The 18,965-nt window shown below is 43.7% G+C and overlaps 1 long non-coding RNA gene across 1 annotated transcript in view; it reads right to left on the reverse strand.

The window, feature by feature from the left end:
• LOC135973012 (uncharacterized) overlaps positions 1-17,962 on the reverse strand; it is a 72,687-nt gene extending 54,725 nt beyond the window's left edge. Inside the window, exons 1-2 of the long non-coding RNA XR_010589692.1 lie at positions 17,832-17,962; positions 3,445-3,652 (exon numbers count right to left, since the gene is read on the reverse strand). This is a non-coding gene — a long non-coding RNA (uncharacterized LOC135973012). The remainder of the gene's footprint in view (positions 1-3,444; positions 3,653-17,831) is intronic.
• Between the last annotated feature and the right edge of the window lie 1,003 nt (positions 17,963-18,965).

The raw sequence follows: 18,965 nt of genomic DNA on the forward strand, positions 1-18,965 counted from the left end.
AGTATCTAAATAAACATTTATTAAAATATTTTAATTATAACAAGAGTGAAAATATTGTTTCCAATTATGTTTTCAGAAGGAAAAAAAATCAGCACAATTAAGAATTAATGTAAAAATAAGTGTAATGTAACCAATGTAACAACAACATTGTATCATTTATATAAAACATTTTAAAAACTTTTTAAAGAAAATATTCATTGTAATGCAGATTATCCATTTATGGTCTACTGTGGCCTCAGGTTTTAACCTTGAATAATAATAAGGTGGGAATTTTCTTTTCTAAATGGAGTACGTAATTTTGTCCAGGATACATGAATACACTCAAACAGATCTCTGTGCAGCAGCAACTCACAGAATAGATCATTACAGATATGACTTACATGGTCATTCCTGCCATTCCCCAGCTAGTACAGGATAGCTCCCTACACTAGCTTAGTGCTTTGTCCAGTCTAGTTTTAAAAGTCCCAAGTGACTGGGCTTCCATCAATTCCCTTGGGTGACCGACTAGGATAAAATTGACTTATTCCCCGAGATTATCATGGTCATGAAATGACTTTATGAGTTTTGCCATATACATACATTTATATATATTACACACACACACACACCTGCATGCACCAATATCCTATGGCCTTCTGTTCTCTTTTATGAAATGAAATAAACCATGTCAGGATCTGAAATCATTTGGAGGTTGAGTCAGGCACAACATACAGGTGTAATCTATAGCTCACAGTACTGATACGTTGTCACACCTTATTGAAATCATACATAGCTTGATAATGTAGCTCCATATCACAGATGGACAAATAGAAAGGGGAATCAGCTCCCACCTCCCCACAAAGCCTGAGAAAACTGGCTTCATGCTTGTGACCAATGCTATGATGAGGAGACAGAATCCTCTTCCTTATCCATTAGCACCCAGGCAGCCTTTTCCCAGTGGCTACTACCTTGACCCTTGGAGTCTTTTCTGTTTCTCTTTATCCATTACAATTTAGTGAGCTGTTGGAGGTGCTTCAATCTAGCACATGCAAGTTTGGCCAGTGTTCTTCAAGTTGTTCTCGTAGAGAGACAATGGATTAATTACAGAGGTGTTTATCAATACCTCTTTTTGAGAGGGTAGGATTCCAGCTTCTCTTAAAGAAGTACTGTTAGAACCTAGCCCATGTATCAGTTTGCCCCTTGTTCCCTGAAAGTATCCTCCTCCTAATCCAAGGGCATTTTGGAAGTTAGTGTTTAGAAACATTTCTGATGTAGCATATAAACTGGCCTTCATTTATCTTGACTGGTTATAGTGAAGGGGCTTGATTGTCCTCTCATTTACACAGTTGTTTATCAGAAGTAATACCACTGAGATGTAACCAATATAATGATGGTGAAATCCATCTTAAAGGGCTCAATTCACAAAGACTAAGGGAACGTAGAATCAGCATTACAGCTCCTAACTTTCAGGCTCCCTGCTACCTAATGGAATCCATAGCATTGTGTTGGGCACCCAAGCTCCCTATACAATACTTGGGGAGAGTTAGGCACCTATGAATGGGATCCACAAAGAACCAGAAAGTTACACAGGGAGCTGCCTAAGCTAGCCAGTAGGAAATGCCATGGGGAGTGGTGTGGCCGAAGCCCCACACCGCAAAGGGAGTGGGGGGGGGTGGAGGGGCAGCAGCACCACCAGCGTTTTGTGCAAGCTTTAATCATGCCTACTGAATTAGGCCCTAGGAGCGAGAAAGGCAGGGGGAACACCTGGTTCAAGGATCCCACTGGGGCTGGGGTTAGCTTCTGGGTGTCAGGACTTAGGGGGCTGTCTGCATGCCCAGTGGCAGAAATGTAGCCTCCTAGGACTTGGGGACCTACAGGGTCAGGCAGCAGCTGAGTGAGCATTTTGAGGATCCAAATTTTGAACTTAGGTGCCTTAGTCTGTTTGTGGATCTAAACCAAAGTTTTTATTTACCTTAAAATTTCCTAACTAGATTGGAAACTGTCCACCCACACAAAGCTTCTGAGAAATTACACTTGCATGACATTCCTAGGTGCAGTGATTTCTGAGAGGTGCAAAACAAGCAAACATGCAAACACATACTGTATGTGCACCTCGCTTCAGTGGGCTTCCCTAATTCCATACACAAATACAGTTGTATAGCTGCACATAGCCTGCAATTAGAGCTGGTTAAAATTTGTGTGATGGAACTTTTTGCCATCAGAAAATGCTGACTCCACAAACATCAAAGCTTGTTGTGGGAACTTAACAATTCTGATTAAATTTTAGATTAAAAAAAAAACCACACCTCCTTGTTTCAAATTATCATTTTGACTTTTTATATTAAATCTAAAGAATAAGCTTCAACCTTATTGCAACTAAATATTTCAATAAGATCATTTTAATATTTCTGAAACAAAAATTTTCGGAATTTTCATTTCTTAGGAAATTGACTTTTTGTTCGGATTCAGGACTAAAAGGAATTTTGAAATATTGGAATTTTTCATGAATAGAAATCCCAAGTTTTGACCGTCTCTACCTGCAATGCATTGCAAACCTCTAAAACGCATATACAGGAAAATCTTGGTATCTTGTTCTACATTGACAATGAACATTAAAATGAGCAATACAGACCTGGACCAGAAGAAATTAAGAATAGCCATAGGTCATATCGGATAGAGGATTATGTTCTCACCAATGTAGAAAGATGCACATATTTGGGCAGCACCATCAGCCAAGACGGTGGAACAAGCCAACACATCCGGAACACAATCAATAAAGCCAGGAACACCTCCAGGAGCTTAAATATAGTCTGGAAATCATCAAAATACAACACCAAAACCAAACTCAAGATTTATCAGAGCCGCGTACTTTCAACATTACTTTATAGTGCAGAATGAGAAAGTATGACATGTCCAAACTGTTTTCATTACATACAACCTGCCTCAGAGAAATCCTCTATCTTTTGGCCCAGAACAATCACAAACCAAGATCTATTGACACAGTGCAGCCAAGAGGATATGAGCACCATCATTGCCAGGAGGCATTGGAGATGGGTTGGTCATGTGCTTTGGATGGAAATTGATTCCATCACCAGAGTAGCAATAAGATGGACACCTGAAGACAAGCGAAAATGAGGCCTCCCAAAAACAACATGGCAAAGAACTGTGGAAGCTGAGCTGAAAAACCTGGGGCACAGTAGGGGAACCATTGAAAGACTTGCCAGAAATACAGGAGTGGAGGAGCTTCGTCGCTGCCCTAAACGCCAGAGGCATAACGGGAACATGATGGTGGTGGTGAAGGACCCGCTCCACGAGGTGATGTGACCCGTCATGTTACTATGCTTAGCAACACACTGTGCTGTTCTCCCCTTCAGTCTGAACATTCATTATTCCTCTCACAAATCCTTCCCCAACTTAACTGTATTCAATGGTTTGAGTTTACATCTTAACATATGGCTAGAATACCTGTGTGACATGTCCAGTTTTGATGCATCCTTTTACTTGCTGAACAGCAGACTGGGAACAGGAAGTACTGCTGGGAGAGAGTGCTGCGCCATTATTGATACGGATTCATTTAGTTACAGTGCAAATGGTTTACTGAAGAGTTGGTCAAAATCATTTGGGATGATTCAACATCAATAGTGCATCATTAGCTATAAGCCATACTGTCCATCTGTAATCAAAGTGAGATTTTAATTAGCATTACTCTACGATACATTCATTAAGATAATTTAAGTATGAAATTATTACAGTAGGATAATTTAGTTGCAATGAAGTTAAAACTAATACAAATTCTAGCCAACTTAGACTCTGGTGGATTAAAATGTGAGTGGTCTACCAAGTAATTGTTAAAAGTAGCACCTTCTCTCTCTTATTAGATTTACTCTGTCTATACTCCATCATATATGCGCAAGTGATTCAAGTTATTACCATGTTTTACTCCAGCTAGGGCAGCAAAGCCAATGCAGTTCTGGAAGAACTAACTGAATTCTGTTCCCTACTGTGCATCATCCAGAGTTGTTGACTGTGTTCCACTGGTTACAACAGGGCAACCCTAGTGAAGAAAGTGGTATTGCACAGGTATAACTGAGGGCAGAATGTGGCCTGCATTTACTAGTGATGATGAGCAAGCAGCAAAGAATCCAAGAAGAATAAGCACCCCATCTCAGCTCCCAGGATGTTAGCAGGGCTTATAGGTAAGGGAAGGAAAAAAATCAGCACAGGATATCTGTTAACAGAGCGGACAGTCTGCAAATCATTGACACACACAGAGCCTCACGACTTCATTTTTACACCTTTCAGGGTAGGATCACATTTTAAACTTTGCTGATGATACTCAGTTTTGGCCTACACACAGAACTTTTATTGATAGCTCATTATTTTGATGGGAGCTGGCATGTATCCATGCACACATTTGTTTCCATCAATAGATATCTCGACTTAAATGTATATAATTATTCTGGTTCAAAACTGGCACAACTCTATTTTAGTGAAAGTTAAAAATCAATGTAGGGGCAGTGTATTTGCATCCCCATGAAGAATGTTGGAATGACATGCATTCATTTCTATTGATGTTATATATCTATGTCAGTACTATCTAGGGGTTTGGTGGTTATTGTATTGCTGGCTAACAAGTGTGTAAGGATTAAATCCTGCAAGACCCAAAACAATGGTTGGATACAGAATTCAACTACCTGATGCTCAAATGAACAATACCAGGAATCCAATGTATAAATATTACCTCCAGCTCCCTGCAGGAGAAATGCAGGTGCAGGAGCCCTGCTTGAAACTTTTAGGATATCTTTGGATGAGAACTTTCAAACAAAGGACTTTTGAAATGGATAAAAAAAGGCAGCCTGTGACCTGAGGGAACATACTGACAAGGGGGTCAGACAGAGAGGCAGCACTCAAGGGGTGTGGTTGCCTTGTCCAGCCCCAATACCTTGGGGGGGAAGCCGGGGGGCCTGGGTTAAGGATACTAGCAATGAAAAGCTAAGTAGAGGTAAGATGAAAAGCTAAATATGCCTGTAGCAGGGTGATCACCCACTCCTGCCCGGAAGGGCTTAAAACAGCCCTGGGAGAGGGCTGGGGTAGGGGAAAAGCTGGGCTGATTGGCAGAGCAGATGAGGCCACACCCCAAACTGAGTACAGCTGGCCTTATAAAAGAGCTGTGAGCCAAGGGCTGAAAGAGTCTCCCTCTAGCTGAGGAGGGAGATGGACCTAGCTGCCTGAGTGCTAAAGGGTACTGGAGTGAAGCAGGGCTGGGGAAAAGCCAGAGGAGCTGGGGAGCTTTGTACAAGGCCCCTGGAGGTATTGGGTTGCAGGGAAAGGCAGCAGGTCAAAAAAAAAAAAAAAAAAAAAAAAAACCTTGCCTAGGATGACTGGCTTATACAGACTGCAGTCGGCCCCAGTGAAAGGTGGCTAGATGGTGACTGGCAGTAGCCCATAGGCTGAGGTAAGGTGGGAACAGAGGGTGGGGGTTCTCTGGGGGAGGGAAGACCCAGATCTGTGGGGTATTGCCTGGAGGGGCAGCACCCCAGGTAAAAGGGCACCGGGGTCCTGGGAGGGACATGGGGGCTAGCGGCAGCAGGACACCTGCCTGCAGAGGGTGCTCTGCACTGAAAAGAGCTAATTCCCTGAGACGACCAGTAGGAGGTGCCCCAGGGGTGAGTCCCGCCCCGTTACAATGCCTATTGTCTGACCTCTACTAAGCTTTTTATTTCCAGCTTAAGTAGAAACAAAGATCAGAGGCTTGGCTCACTCTTCAACCATAGCAATCCCACTTCCAGTTTAATAAACCAGTGAGAAGTCCTCCCACTGTTACACACCACTGCATGAGTCACTGCACCACTGACCCACCTGTTTACCTATCTGAGCACTACTGTTCTAGGATCAGTGTGGTCACCCTGCAGCCAAGTGGCTCCAGAAAACTTACTTGGGTCAGAATTGTACTCAATTGTCTTTTATGATTGGCAAAGGAAGGAATGAGTTTGAATGACATTTCAGTCATCTCCATGAGCCAACCACTCGCATCTAATTTAAGGTCCAGGGGAGGTAGGAAAAGGAAAGGGGTCATCTCTGTGCGAAGACCCCCATCTATGAAATTCATTAGATTCAGTTCTCAGCCCTTTGAAAAAAAAAAATCTACATTCTCCTTCCTGTTAACCTTATATCTATCTTTACCCTTATACACATCATTTTACGCTGATGTTACTCAGCTGCTCGGACTCTTGACACTGAACAGACTCCTCCTTTTTACCATCAGCTCATGTGAATTAGTGTCTGTGTCTCATACTCCATCAATACATTGCTAATTGTTTGTATAACACTTGCACCTGGCGGCACCAAACAAGACCAGGGTCTGAGAGCACCAGTCGTTGCACTAACACTAGTAGAAAAGACACAGTCCCTGTCCCAATCTAAATAGACAAAACAAACGTTGGAAAAAGGACATGTAACTGTCAAATAAATGTCCTGGAGATGTAAGCGCTTCCCCTGGGTAAAAGGGGATACCTCATACACAACTGTGTTATAACCCTCACCCTCAGCAATTCAAAGCACCTATTTGTCTCCTCTTTTTGACTATTACACCCCTTCTCTTCCTTCATATACATTTACCTCCTCTCTAATATCAAATGTTTAATATTTACCATTCACATCCTCCCAGATTCACTACTGAAACATCCTCTCTTTTGGCACCCTCAAACCCCTGCTCACTAGTTGCCAATGTATGCATCTTGTCATATGTACCAAGGAATATGACATCTCCACTCACGCTAATTCATTTCAGGAACTAATTCAAAGTTCCATCATTTTCAAAACTTTGCATGGATTTCTTCTGCCCTCTCTCATTGCTCTTATCTAGGTTTACTTCCTTCTCTGCTCCATCCATTAATCTAACAAGTGCTTGCCTCTACCTCACCATATAGTCTCCCCACCATTGGAGCAGGGACCACCATTTCATTGACCTTCATCTTTAAGATCTCATTTTAAAACAATTGGTTTCTCCCTTGCCTATTCTTTTACATCAACATTTTCAAAACTGGGTGCTTACAGTTAGTAAATCCATATAGAAATGCCTAAATCAGTGGCCTGATTTTCAACACAGCTAAGCACCCAGCATCTCTCATAGTATCATAGAAGACTAGGGTTGGAAGAGACCTCAGGAGGTCATCTAGTCCAACTCCCTGCTCAAAGCAGGAACAACCAACCCCAATTAAATCTTCCCAGCCAGGACTTTGTCAAGCCAGGCCTTAAAAACCTCTAAGGATGGAGATTCTACCACTTCTCTAGGTAACTCATTTCAGTGCTTCACCACCCTCCCAGTGAAATAGTTTTACCTAATATCCAACCTAGACCTCCCCCAATGCAACTTGAAACCATTGCTCCTTGTTCTGTCATCGCCACCACTGAGAACAGCCTAGCTCCATCCTCTTAGTAGCCGTCAACTACCTGAAGGGAGGTTCCAATCAAATCCCCCCTCACTCTTCTCTTTTGCAGACTAAATAAGCTCAGTTCCCTCAGCCTCTCCTCATAAGTCATGTGCCCCAGACCCCTAGTCATTTTCATTGCCCTCCGCTGGACTCTCTCCAATTTGTCCATCCTTTCTGTAGTGGAGAGTCCAAACTGGATGCAGTACTCCAGATGTGGCCTCACCAGTGCCGCATAGAAGGGAATAATCACTTCCCTCGATCTGCTAGATACGCTCCTACTAATGCAACCCAATATGCCCTTAGCATTCTTGGCAACAAGGGCACACTGTTGACTAATAGCCAGATTCTCGTCCACTGTAATCCCCAGGTCCTTTTCTGCAGAACTGCCGGTTAGCCAGTCAGTCTCCAGCTGTAGCAGCGCATGGGATTCTTCCGTCCTAAGTGCAGGACTCTGCACTTGGCCTTGTTGAACCTCATCAGATTTCTTTTGGTCCAATCCTCCAATTTGTCTCGGTCACTTTGGACCTTATACCTACCTCTCCCTCAGCTTAGGGTCATCCGTGAACTTGCTGAGGGTGCAATCGATCCCATCATCCAGATCATTAATGAAGTTGAACAAAACCGGCCCCAGGACCGACCCCTTGGGCACTCTTCTTGATACTGGCTGATAACTAGACATTGAGCCATTGATCACTACCCGTTGAGCGTGAAGATCTAGCCAGCTTTCTATCCACTTTATAGTCCATTCATCCAATCAATACTATTTTAACTTTCTGGCAAGAATACTGTGGGAGACTGTATCAAAAGCTTTTCTAAAGTCAAGGTATATCACGTCCACCGTTTTCCCCATATCCACAGAAGGCATCTCATCATAGAAGGCAATCAGGTTGGTCAGACTTGCTCTTGGTGAATCCATGTTTACTGTTCCTGATAACCTTCCTCTCCTCCAAGTGCTTCAAAATGGATTCCTTGAGGACCCGCACCATGATTTTTCCAGGGACTGAGGTGAGGCTGACTGGTCTATAGTTCTCTGGATTCCCCTTCTTCCCTTTTTTAAAGATGGGCACTATATTTGCCTTTTTCCAATCATCTGGGATGCCACTCTGTCACCACGAGTTTTCAGTGATAATAGCCAATGGCTCTGCAATCACATCAGCCAACTCTCTCAGCACCCTCGGATACATTGCATCCGGCCCCCTGGACTTGTGCATGCCCAGCTTTTCTAAATAGTCCTTAACCTGTTCTTTCAGCACTGAGGGCTGCTTATCTTCTCCCCATACTGTGCTGCCCAGTGCACCAGTCTGGGAGCTGACCTTGTCTGTGAAGATCGAGGAGAAAAAAAAAAAAAAGCATTGAGTACTTCAGCTTTTTCCACATCATCTGTCACTAAGTTGCCTCCCGCATTCAGTAAAGGTTCCACGCTTTCCCTGAACAACTTCTTGTTGCTAACGTACCTATAGAAACCCTTCTTGTTACCCTTCACATCCCTTGCTAGCTGCAACTCCAATTGTGCTTTGGCCTTCTTAATTATACCCCTGCATGCTCGAGTAATATCTTTATACTCCTCCCTAGTCATCTGTCCAAGTTTCCACTTCTTGTAAGCTTCCTTTTTGTGTTTAAGCTCACCGAAGATTTCTCTGTTAAGCCAAGCTGGTCGCCTGCCAGATTTGCTATTCTTTCTGCACATCAGGATGGTCTGTTCCTGCGCCCTCAATAAGGCTTCTTTAAAATACAGCCTCATGAGATGCTGTCATAGGCCTCACCTCTAGAGTGCCCACTTGGGGTATTTATGGATGCTTCCTTTGTCCCCAGCAGCTCTCTCCTGCAGTGGGAAGGGGGTCACTATCGAATCAGTCTGAAGAGGGCTGTCTCCCTCCAGCTACAAGTATCAGGGAGATGGTTCATTCTGCTCTTCTGGGGTTAACAGTAGTCCAAATGAAAAGGCAAAATTGAGTAGTCCCACAGTCCACAAAAGAGTCCAGGGTTGTCCCACTCCTGTTACAGGGGAAACAGGTCAGTAGTCTCTGAGGCAGGGCTATGTGCCGAAGGGAGCTCAGGCCGAGCTTTCTCTGCTCTAAAGAAGAGAAAAACAAAGTGAAGAAGGTCCCTGTACTAATCCAGAGGGACCAGGCAACAGAGAATCTTCAGCAACTTTCCTAACCAGCAATCCCTGTTCTGTGATTTATATTTGTCACCACTGAATGGCACCACTTCTGAGCTTGGATCCCTCCTTGGAAGGAGCCACCCTTCTTCAGGTGGGGCAGGACTCACAGGTACACCAGGTTAGAGCGGATTGTGCCTAAAGGACCTCTTGATCCCCTTCCTGACTGGCATGAGAATCTGTCCCACCACACCACTTCTTTAGATGCCTAAATACGGCTTGAGGAGCTTAACGTTAGTCACTCATTTTTTAAAAATCTTGATTTTGGTTTGCTTTCGCTTATTGGCTTTATAGATATTTATTAACTCCAGAATGCTATCAATGTCTTTATATCACATTATGTGGCTGATGCCCTACACTGTCTTTGCTTCTTCTGCTATAGCTATTTAGTTTTGTAATGCTTTTTGATATCGGGCTTGCATGAATACAATAGTTACCGACTGGCACAAAAGGAAAAAAGAACAGACATCTCTATAGTATTTGTTTGACTTAAAAGCTGATTTATATTATTCCAAAAATATAAATAAGGTGTATGTGCACAGTCTAAATAACTTCCTGTTTCCTCCCCTGACTAATGCTGTTTGACAAACATTTTGAAATGTTCTACAAACACAAAAATCTGAGTCAGAGTTCTAGCAGAAAGTAAAGATAGTAGCTCTGCTGGGGTTCTCTGAGACCTAATAACCTGAGTTAACATGATGCCATCTTGTACTGTACCTTGCAGTATATAGCATTTTATAGATGCTTACTTTTAAGACAACTACAGTATAAAAAGGTCTGAAGCGACCATTGGGTTCTCTTCCTTTTTAAACACACTAACCCAGGCTGGGGAGTTTCCAGCAAAACCCCCACATTTTCAGTCTTGTTATTTGCATATTTACTATGCAGCTCATGAGTACTGTTGTATTAGATAAAGGTTTGTGAACCATTGTGTAAGTGGCTCCCATTCAAGTGAATTACACATTTCCTATCAATAACCGTGCAGAAGCAAAATAGGTTCAGAAATAATGAATACATTTGCACAATGGCATTCTCGCCAGTCTTGGGCTTCTCACAACTGTACAATTTCCCCATGAGTACAGACAAGATTGCACTGTCATTATAATAGGTAATCATTAGATTTATCTTTTATATAATTTGCAGCATCTTATAGTATTAGATGTGCATTTATGTAGCCTCATTACTGCCAGGAGTCCTCTTTAACTGAGATGATAAGTAAATAAAGTAGAAATTATACACCAACAAGAACCTGGAATATGTTGTTTTACTGTATGTCTGAGAGCTCCCTTCAGCAAAGCTAATCTGCACAGCAGTTACCATTATTTCTACCTCAATGAGCATTTCCTAATTGCTGTGTTATTGCTTGTGAAAAAAATATATTATTAAAGTCCACAATTTATGACTTGTTGCACATCTACACACGGGAGAAAAAAAACCTTTCATTTCATCAGACCTTAATAGGTTTTGAATGGGGTGATCAGCTGAGGTTATTTTCCTCTTGAAGATCTGTTCATTACCGTTTCATAATGTCAATGTCTCCTTCTAACAGTCAAGATGCATTCATAATTTATACAGAAACCTGAAGATATTATTAAACCAAATCTATTTAATTCTCTGTGAATCAGCTCAAGCCTATTTTGGTAGCTATTTGTAATGAAGAACAATTATAAACCCAAGGGAATTAGTACCCCTTTTAGTTCTTAATGTTCTATACCCTATTATTGGTTTGCTGCCAGATAGTGATCCATAGAGCATTAGAAATGTGTATTAATATTATCTTTACAAATGCAATAATATTTAGTGGAGGATCAAGTTTTGATGAACCCCTCTTTTGCACTAGTTAAAGCTCTACATTAGGGTAGTCAATTATTTTGTGTCAAGGTCCAAATTTCTTGGTTATGGTATAATCAAGGTCCAGTCTCCAGAGAAACATTTTTCACACCACAATAACAATAATAAATAAAAAGATTTGGGGGTCTGTTCAAAAGCGTCTGGCAGTCTGGATTCCACCCACGGTCCATCTATTGACTACCATTGCTCTACATTGTCAAAAAAGTCAGCATTACCGCTTAGCTCTGATGGGAATACTGAGGACACTGGGTGACCTTGAAGATTCAGTAACATTCAAAATAGCATAAGGCAGCCATTAAAGTTAACACGTGCTTCAAAGGTTGTTTGTCACTTTTGTATTTATTCAGATATGAACTGCCTGCAGGTAATGGGATGACAGGATGCTCTGCATTCTATTCAGAGCAGTGATGATGGGGGATTTTTTTTTTAAGTGGACAATCCAACATTAAAAGATCCGTAAAGAGATGACCAACTACTGTGCACTTCAGACCAGACTGATACCCTGGCCTATACTGAACAGTAAGTTTCACTATGAGGCTTCTCATTGTAGTCAATAGAACCTCTTGTGGTACAAGATACTAATCGATGTTCGTAAGGGATGACAATCCATCCTTTTCTGTTGATTACCAATGAATAATGTAGTACATCCATCTTAACAGTGAATATTTGCTATTCTTAAATCATCTTGACTGTGAAGCAAGATCTGAGCACACATAGAAAGAACCAGGTATCAAAAGAGAAACAGGAGCCAGTCCTTGCTTTTAATCTTATTCTTGTTATCTTGAGTGGTTTCTGTCCCTGAGGTAAAGTTTTGGAAGATGAAAGAAGTAGGGCAGGAGTTCAGTAAAATAGAACAACACCAACAAAAATCACAATATATAGTGACCATATTAATACTGAGAATTTCTCCAAATTTTGTGAAATATTTTAGTATATTTCCTATATTCCACAACAGAAATCTCAACTCTTGGGCTTTTTTTCAGGATTAAACACACAGCTCCCAGCGTAATCAGGTTTTGACAGGATTTTGAACTATGAGCCTCATGAATGCTGCAAAACCCAGTGTGATGGTCCACGCCCCTAGGGTCAGGGCCGCGTGGCCTATCCATCACAGTCTATGAAGCAGCCCTTCAGTGCAGGACAGCGTGGCCTACTGGCCAGAGTCTATAGCACCGCCCTTGGGTGCAGGACAGTGTGGCCTAGCGGCCAGAGTCTATAGCGCTGCCCTTGGGTGCAGGACAGCATAGCCTAGCAGCCAGAGTCTACAAAGCATTGGGGCGCTGCTTATGGGGTGGGGCAGCCCCGGTAGCGGGGTCCGGGCCCACCCAACTCCACCGAAACACGCCGAGTTTCCCCAGGTGGGAGGTACCACTCCATCACCCTCCCTGGGTCATTTCCTACCAGAGTCTGTGTTGGGGTTACCCATGAGATGTCGGGCCCTCTGTGTTCGGCAGGGCCAGTCGTCTCCAGGATTTCCTCTAGTGCAGGCAGGCCGTGGACGGCTTTGATTCCCGGTGCTGTCAGAGGCTGTGGCTGGCCCTCCGCAGGAGCTTCCCAGGCAGGTCCTTCCCCTGCAGCCTCCAGCCCAGAATGAGCTGGTCTCCCTCCTTTTATACTACTAGAGCACTTGGAGCATGTCCAGTCTTGCCAGGGAGGTGGGAATTCTGTGTCAATACCATGGGTTTAACCCTGTCTGAGGTAGTGCCAGGGCCGGCTCTGGCTTTTTTGCCACCCCAGGCAAAAAAGCCTCCCGCCGCCCCCCGCCTACCCCCAGCGTGGCAGGGGAGGGCACCGAGCCCGGCCGCGGGCCGCTCTCCCCAACCAGCCAGAGTGCCGGGGGGAGGGCGGCGAGCCTGCCGCGGCTCCGCTGGTGGCCAGAGCCCCGGGAGGAGGGCGGCGAGCCCGCTGCGGCTCCGCTCTCCCCGGCGGCCAGAGTGGGTGGCCAGAGTGCCGGGTGGAGGGCAAAAAAGCCTCCCGCCGCCCCCCGCCCGCCCCCAGCGTGGCAGGGGAGGGCACCGAGCCCGGCCGCGGGCCGCTCTCCCCAACCAGCCAGAGTGCCGGGGGGAGGGCGGCGAGCCTGCCGCGGCTCCGCTGGTGGCCAGAGCCCCGGGAGGAGGGCGGCGAGCCCGCTGCGGCTCCGCTCTCCCCGGCGGCCAGAGTGGGTGGCCAGAGTGCCGGGTGGAGGGCAAAAAAGCCTCCCGCCGCCCCCCGCCCGCCCCCAGCGCGGCAGGGGAGGGCACCGAGCCCGGCCGCGGGCCACTCTCCCCAACCGGCCAGAGCACCAGGAGGAGGGTGGCGAGCCCGCCGCGGCTCCGCTCTCCCCCGTGGCCAGAGTGCCAGGGGGAGGCCAGAGAGCCCAGCCGGGGCTCCGCTCTCCCCGGCGGCCGGAGCCGGAGCACCGCGCCACCCCCCTCCAGGTGCCGCCCCAAGCACAAGCTTGGTGGGCTGGTGCCTGGAGTCGGCCCTGGGTAGTGCAGGGTAAGCAGACCCCGTCACACCCAGCAAATTCAAAACTATTGGTGGGGAAGAGTTTCTTCAGTGCTAGTAGTTTCTTCCAAGATGACAGACAGACGTGTTTCTCTTATGACCAAAAATGAGTGAAGTGTAGAGGTAACAAGCCATCATCTTCAGCAGCATTAAGGTTCAAACCAGGGATCTCCATAGGTGAAAGCAGGAGTATCTACAGCTTGAGCTAAAGGATTAAGTCCTGAACCTGGCAACTGTGGCAGTCTCAGATGCTCTGAGGATCAGGCTGAGGGTATGTCTACACTGCAATTAAAAACCTGCAACTGGCCATGCCAGCTGACTCAGGCTCACAGGGCTCAGGTTAAGGGGCTGTTTAATTGAAATGGAGACATTTGGGCTTGGGCTCTAGGATCCTGTGAGGTGGGAGGGTCCCAGAGCCCAGGCTCCAGCCCAAGGCCAGATGTCTACACCTCAATTAAACAGCCCCTTAACCCAAGCCCACAGCAGGCGTCTAATTGCAGTGTAGACATACCCATAGAGGGAGATACAGAACATGTTGAAGAGTGAGTTCCCTAGACTTTTCATTACATTTTTGATTATGCTATTTTTAAAGACCTTGACATCAACTGACAAGTCTTGAGCCTAAACACACCAAAGAGTTCACTAAGTCACATTTCTGTATACATTTAAGGGGTGTCCCACAAAAAAATTCATTCATTTTAGGACCAAATTCTGTTCCTAATTGCAATGCTGTAAGCATGGAGTTACCTCAGATTTACACCCTGGAACAGTGCAGAATTAGACCACCAAATCAACAAGTTTTGGAGGGTGGGCCTATAAAACAATTCTTTTCTACCTCCATCACCACCAAGATTTAACAGCTTCCTGTTCATTATGAACACAGCAGTATGCATAGACTCAGTCTGAACGATTTTGGGGAGGATTAGTGAAAGGAACTTTAACTCACTTATATATAAAAGATGTGTTTATTAGGGGGGAATCTTTAGGTTCCAGACCTTCTCTCCCTCCCCACCTTCCTGCTGCAGAAGTGGAGCCCACCTCCTTGCTCCTCTAACTCTAGCAATTGCTTCATACCAATTTACATTTCTAACGATTTCCTGCAGTAGGAAAAGAGCTAGAAACTAACTTAAAACAAAATATGTGAAACCTGAGATTCTCCTTTACAATTCTTGTTCCTCCAGGTGAGTGTGTTTGGGAGGAAGTGGGGGTGTGGAAGGAAAGGAGAGGAAAGCTGCAGCTCAAAAACCAGCTCTGTCTGTATGCAAGGCAATGTGTGAACAAAAGTACAAGCCCTGCCTGGAATGCAATTTGATCTATTGTGTGTGTATATATATGGCCATATCTGAGTTTTGTATTACTCAAACCTATAGAACATGAAATGGAGCTGACATTATAGAGCATAGTCATTTCTTTCAGACTGGGTTCCCTGCTAGTCCAATCACAGATTGCCACAATAGGAGCCACTGGAACCTCCTCCTTGCATTTCAAATACTGCAAATCAGTAAAGCACCAAGCTCTAAAGAAATAAATAAAAGCTTTTTTTTTTTTTTAACCTCAGCTTATGCCAAAGCTCACTGCTATACTGCCCCAATGGAAATAATTAGGTTTTGTTTTTAAAGTGGTAAAAGGAAATAGGTTCTCTTAAGTGCAATTAAAACTACATCACATACTGAACCCATTGCTGTTCTGTTTTGATTGTCAGGTTTTAAGTACAAGTTCCTAAGAAAGTATTATTAGTGATTATTACTTCATGTTAATATATTATAGGTAATGTCACAAGAATTCATGAGCTCCCTTGATCTTTAAAAAGAACCTGAGGCAAGCAGAGCACCTCTCCCAAGTAAAGACTGCATTTATCGCATCATTATGATGCGGTATAAATGAAGCACATAAAAATTATCCACTATCTTTTTTAACAAGCTAAGTTTTCATCCATTAAAAAAAATTGACTTTCATTTTCTTGGCATGTAAATGTGATTTTAAAAACAACAAAAAACTTACAACTCTTCCACTTTAGCATGTCCTTATGAAAAATAATTCAGAAACTCCTCTGGCATTAATTGTGGGGGTTTTAAGGGTCGATCTGAAGATCAAAGAGAAGCCTTTAAGTATGAAGAAGCCTATTGTTTGATGATGCTTTGGGCTCAGCATGACATCTACTGTTCTTCTATGTCCTGCTTTTATTTTGAATGTGAGATGATAAACAAAGTATAGTTAGAACAGGAAGATGAGTGAAAAATTCAATGAGTTTCCAAATCTTACTTGTTACTAGTAGCCTTCTGTTTAGCAATGGAATAATATTCCTAACCTGTAGCCAAACATTACTTCAGTTTAACCCTCCACTAACCAGCGAACAGTTCCATTGGGATGTTCTCACGACAGGAACAGAATCTGGCAACTTCATGTGATAAATAATGACACATGTATATAACGTGGCAACCAAGTTTATTTATACTTTCAAGTAGTTATTGCTTCCCCCCCCCCATTGGAATGTGTTAATAATTAAAATGTTCATCTGCAATCTGGCAACAGACACTTGAGCTTGATTTAATTATGGTTTGCTTTGGTTTTGAACCAAAAACAACGGTGATTAAGGAAGCTAGCAGTGCCTCTTCTGCTATAATTCTTGAATCTTTTCTCAAGTTTAGGGAGGAGGGAGAGATAGACAAGGAAGATGAGAGAAAAGGAAATGGATAGCATGGGAAGTAAACAGCATTACTTCTAAAGCAAGCCCTACAATACTTGTATGCAGTTAGTGCTTCAGAAAGAAACAAAAGGACAAAAAGTGCATGTTTAGTCTCTAAGGTGCCACAAGTACTCCTGTTCTTTTTGTAGAATAAGATAGTTAGATCATGGACATGACAAACATACTGGGGTTATAGGAGCTGAATATAGAGAGATATATAGACTATTAAAAAAAACAGGAATGAAAGGGGTAGGAGTACATCAAAAGAAAGATTGTCAGCATCCAAGAAACTGAACAAAGGTGGAACAGGAATCTTTATGGCCAGAAATTGAAAAGAGTAGTAGAAACAATTATGGCCAAAATCCTCCCCCCAGAGTCCCTCTTAAGTAACTAAACCTAGGCATTGAGGAACTCCACCAGTGAACACTGTTTCCACTTGTAACAGGGTGGCACCCACCTCTCGCAAGTGCCCTCTGGATTGAGTGTGCATATGCACCTCTCTCAATTTGTGGTGATCTGTCAAGGGTTTCTCAGGCAGTTTTGGTGACTCAGCCCTCCAGCTGAATCACACAAACTTTATGTGAAATAAACAAAGCTGATCCCTTCCAGGCTATTAGTCCAACAGCGGTCTATTGCAATGCCTCTCAGACTTTAAGCAGTCTCACAGTCTTTACACAGTCCCGGCCCTGGTATTGAGGCATTGCCTCCAGGGAGGAAGCCCTGGGGATATGGTTTCACCCTCTCCAAGCCCTTCTGGACCCAGCTCTCCAGCTAGGCCACTAAGAAGTTCAGGTTCCCTTCTGGGGGTGTATCATAGTTCAATATTCAGGCCACTTCCCCAGTGGCTAATGGGGGGCAGGGAGGAACCCGGTCCCACCTGCTACTCCAGGTCCCAGCCCAAGGACCCTATGAATAGCAGCCACGTGCCACTGTGTCCTCTTTAAAAAGAAGAACAGGAGTACTTGTGGCACCTTAGAGACTAACAAATTTATTAGAGCATAAGCTTTCGTGGACTACAGCCCACTGAAGTGGGCTGTAGTCCACGAAAGCTTATGCTCTAATAAATTTGTTAGTCTCTAAGGTGCCACAAGTACTCCTGTTCTTCTTTTTGCGGATACAGACTAACACGGCTGTTACTCTGAAATGTGTCCTCTTTAACTCTTCACTATTCTGCTCCAGTCCTCTGAGCCACTTTCCCACACCCCCTGCACCTTCACAAATGCTTCACCCTTACTGTTGGGCGTAAGTCTTGCACTCAGTCCCAGCAGCCAGCCAAGAGCTCCTTCTTGTTCCCCCGGTCCCTGCCAGATACTGTCTGGCCACTGTGCTGTAGTCCTTCAGCCCATTAGGTGCACTGCCTTCATTCCTCAGGCTCCATGCAGCAAATGTTTGACTGACTCTGCAGCTCCTTTTTTATCGCCCTCCTGTATCCTGATTGGCTGCTCCCTGCAGCCACTCTAGGCTGCTTGGAGAATCTCTCTACTGCTCCTTTCTGGGACAGTGTGTGGTAGAACCCTGAGGCCTCCAGCAAGAGACCTCTAGGCCTAATACACCCTGTTTCACCATTTATCCCACTCACAAACATTGTTGCATTCTAAAAGAGCTGCAACTACTCAGGAAACAGACCTAAGTATTTTTGTGGACAAGTCAGTGAAAACTTCTTCTTAATAGCTGGCATTGATATTAGGAAAATACAAATATTGAGGGAGAGACAAAGATAGCTATATTATTAAAGGGATAAAGAACAACAGTGAAAAATGTCATCTAATGGTACTTTTCTCACTTTAAATATTCTCTTAAATCTTGGTAACTTGATCTCAAAAAGTATGGCAGAAACAAGAGAGGTCCAGGAAACAACAGTGAAAATTATTAGAGGCATGGAAAGATTTTATATGGAGTTGAAAAGATTAAGGGTCAAATTTTCAAAAGTGCCTAACTGACTTAGAAGCCTGAATCCCATTGACTTAGAAGCCTGAATCCCATTACACTTAGGCTCCTAATGGCCAGATTTTCAAAAGATATTTAGGCTCCCAAAACTGTAGACAGATACCTACTGGAATTTTCAAGAGTACCTATGCAGGATAGGTACCTAACTCTCATGGGTTTCAATTGTGAAAATCCCACTATGCACCTATCTGCATCTTTAAACATCTAAATACCTTTAAAAATCTGGCCTTAACTAAGATTAGAAAGTGGGATTTAGATGCTTTTGACAAGTTTACCTTAAGGCTATTTATTCTAGAGTACAGACAAGTTAGAGATATATAAAGTAATGAATCATATACAGAAGGTAAATGAAATGCTTTAATCTACAATCTTGGATAATACAAGAAATTAACCCAGCTATTGTTTTAAATTATAGAACTTA

The sequence above is a fragment of the Chrysemys picta genome, chromosome 8, assembly GCF_011386835.1.
Source record: "Chrysemys picta bellii isolate R12L10 chromosome 8, ASM1138683v2, whole genome shotgun sequence".
NCBI lineage: Eukaryota > Metazoa > Chordata > Testudines > Emydidae > Chrysemys > Chrysemys picta.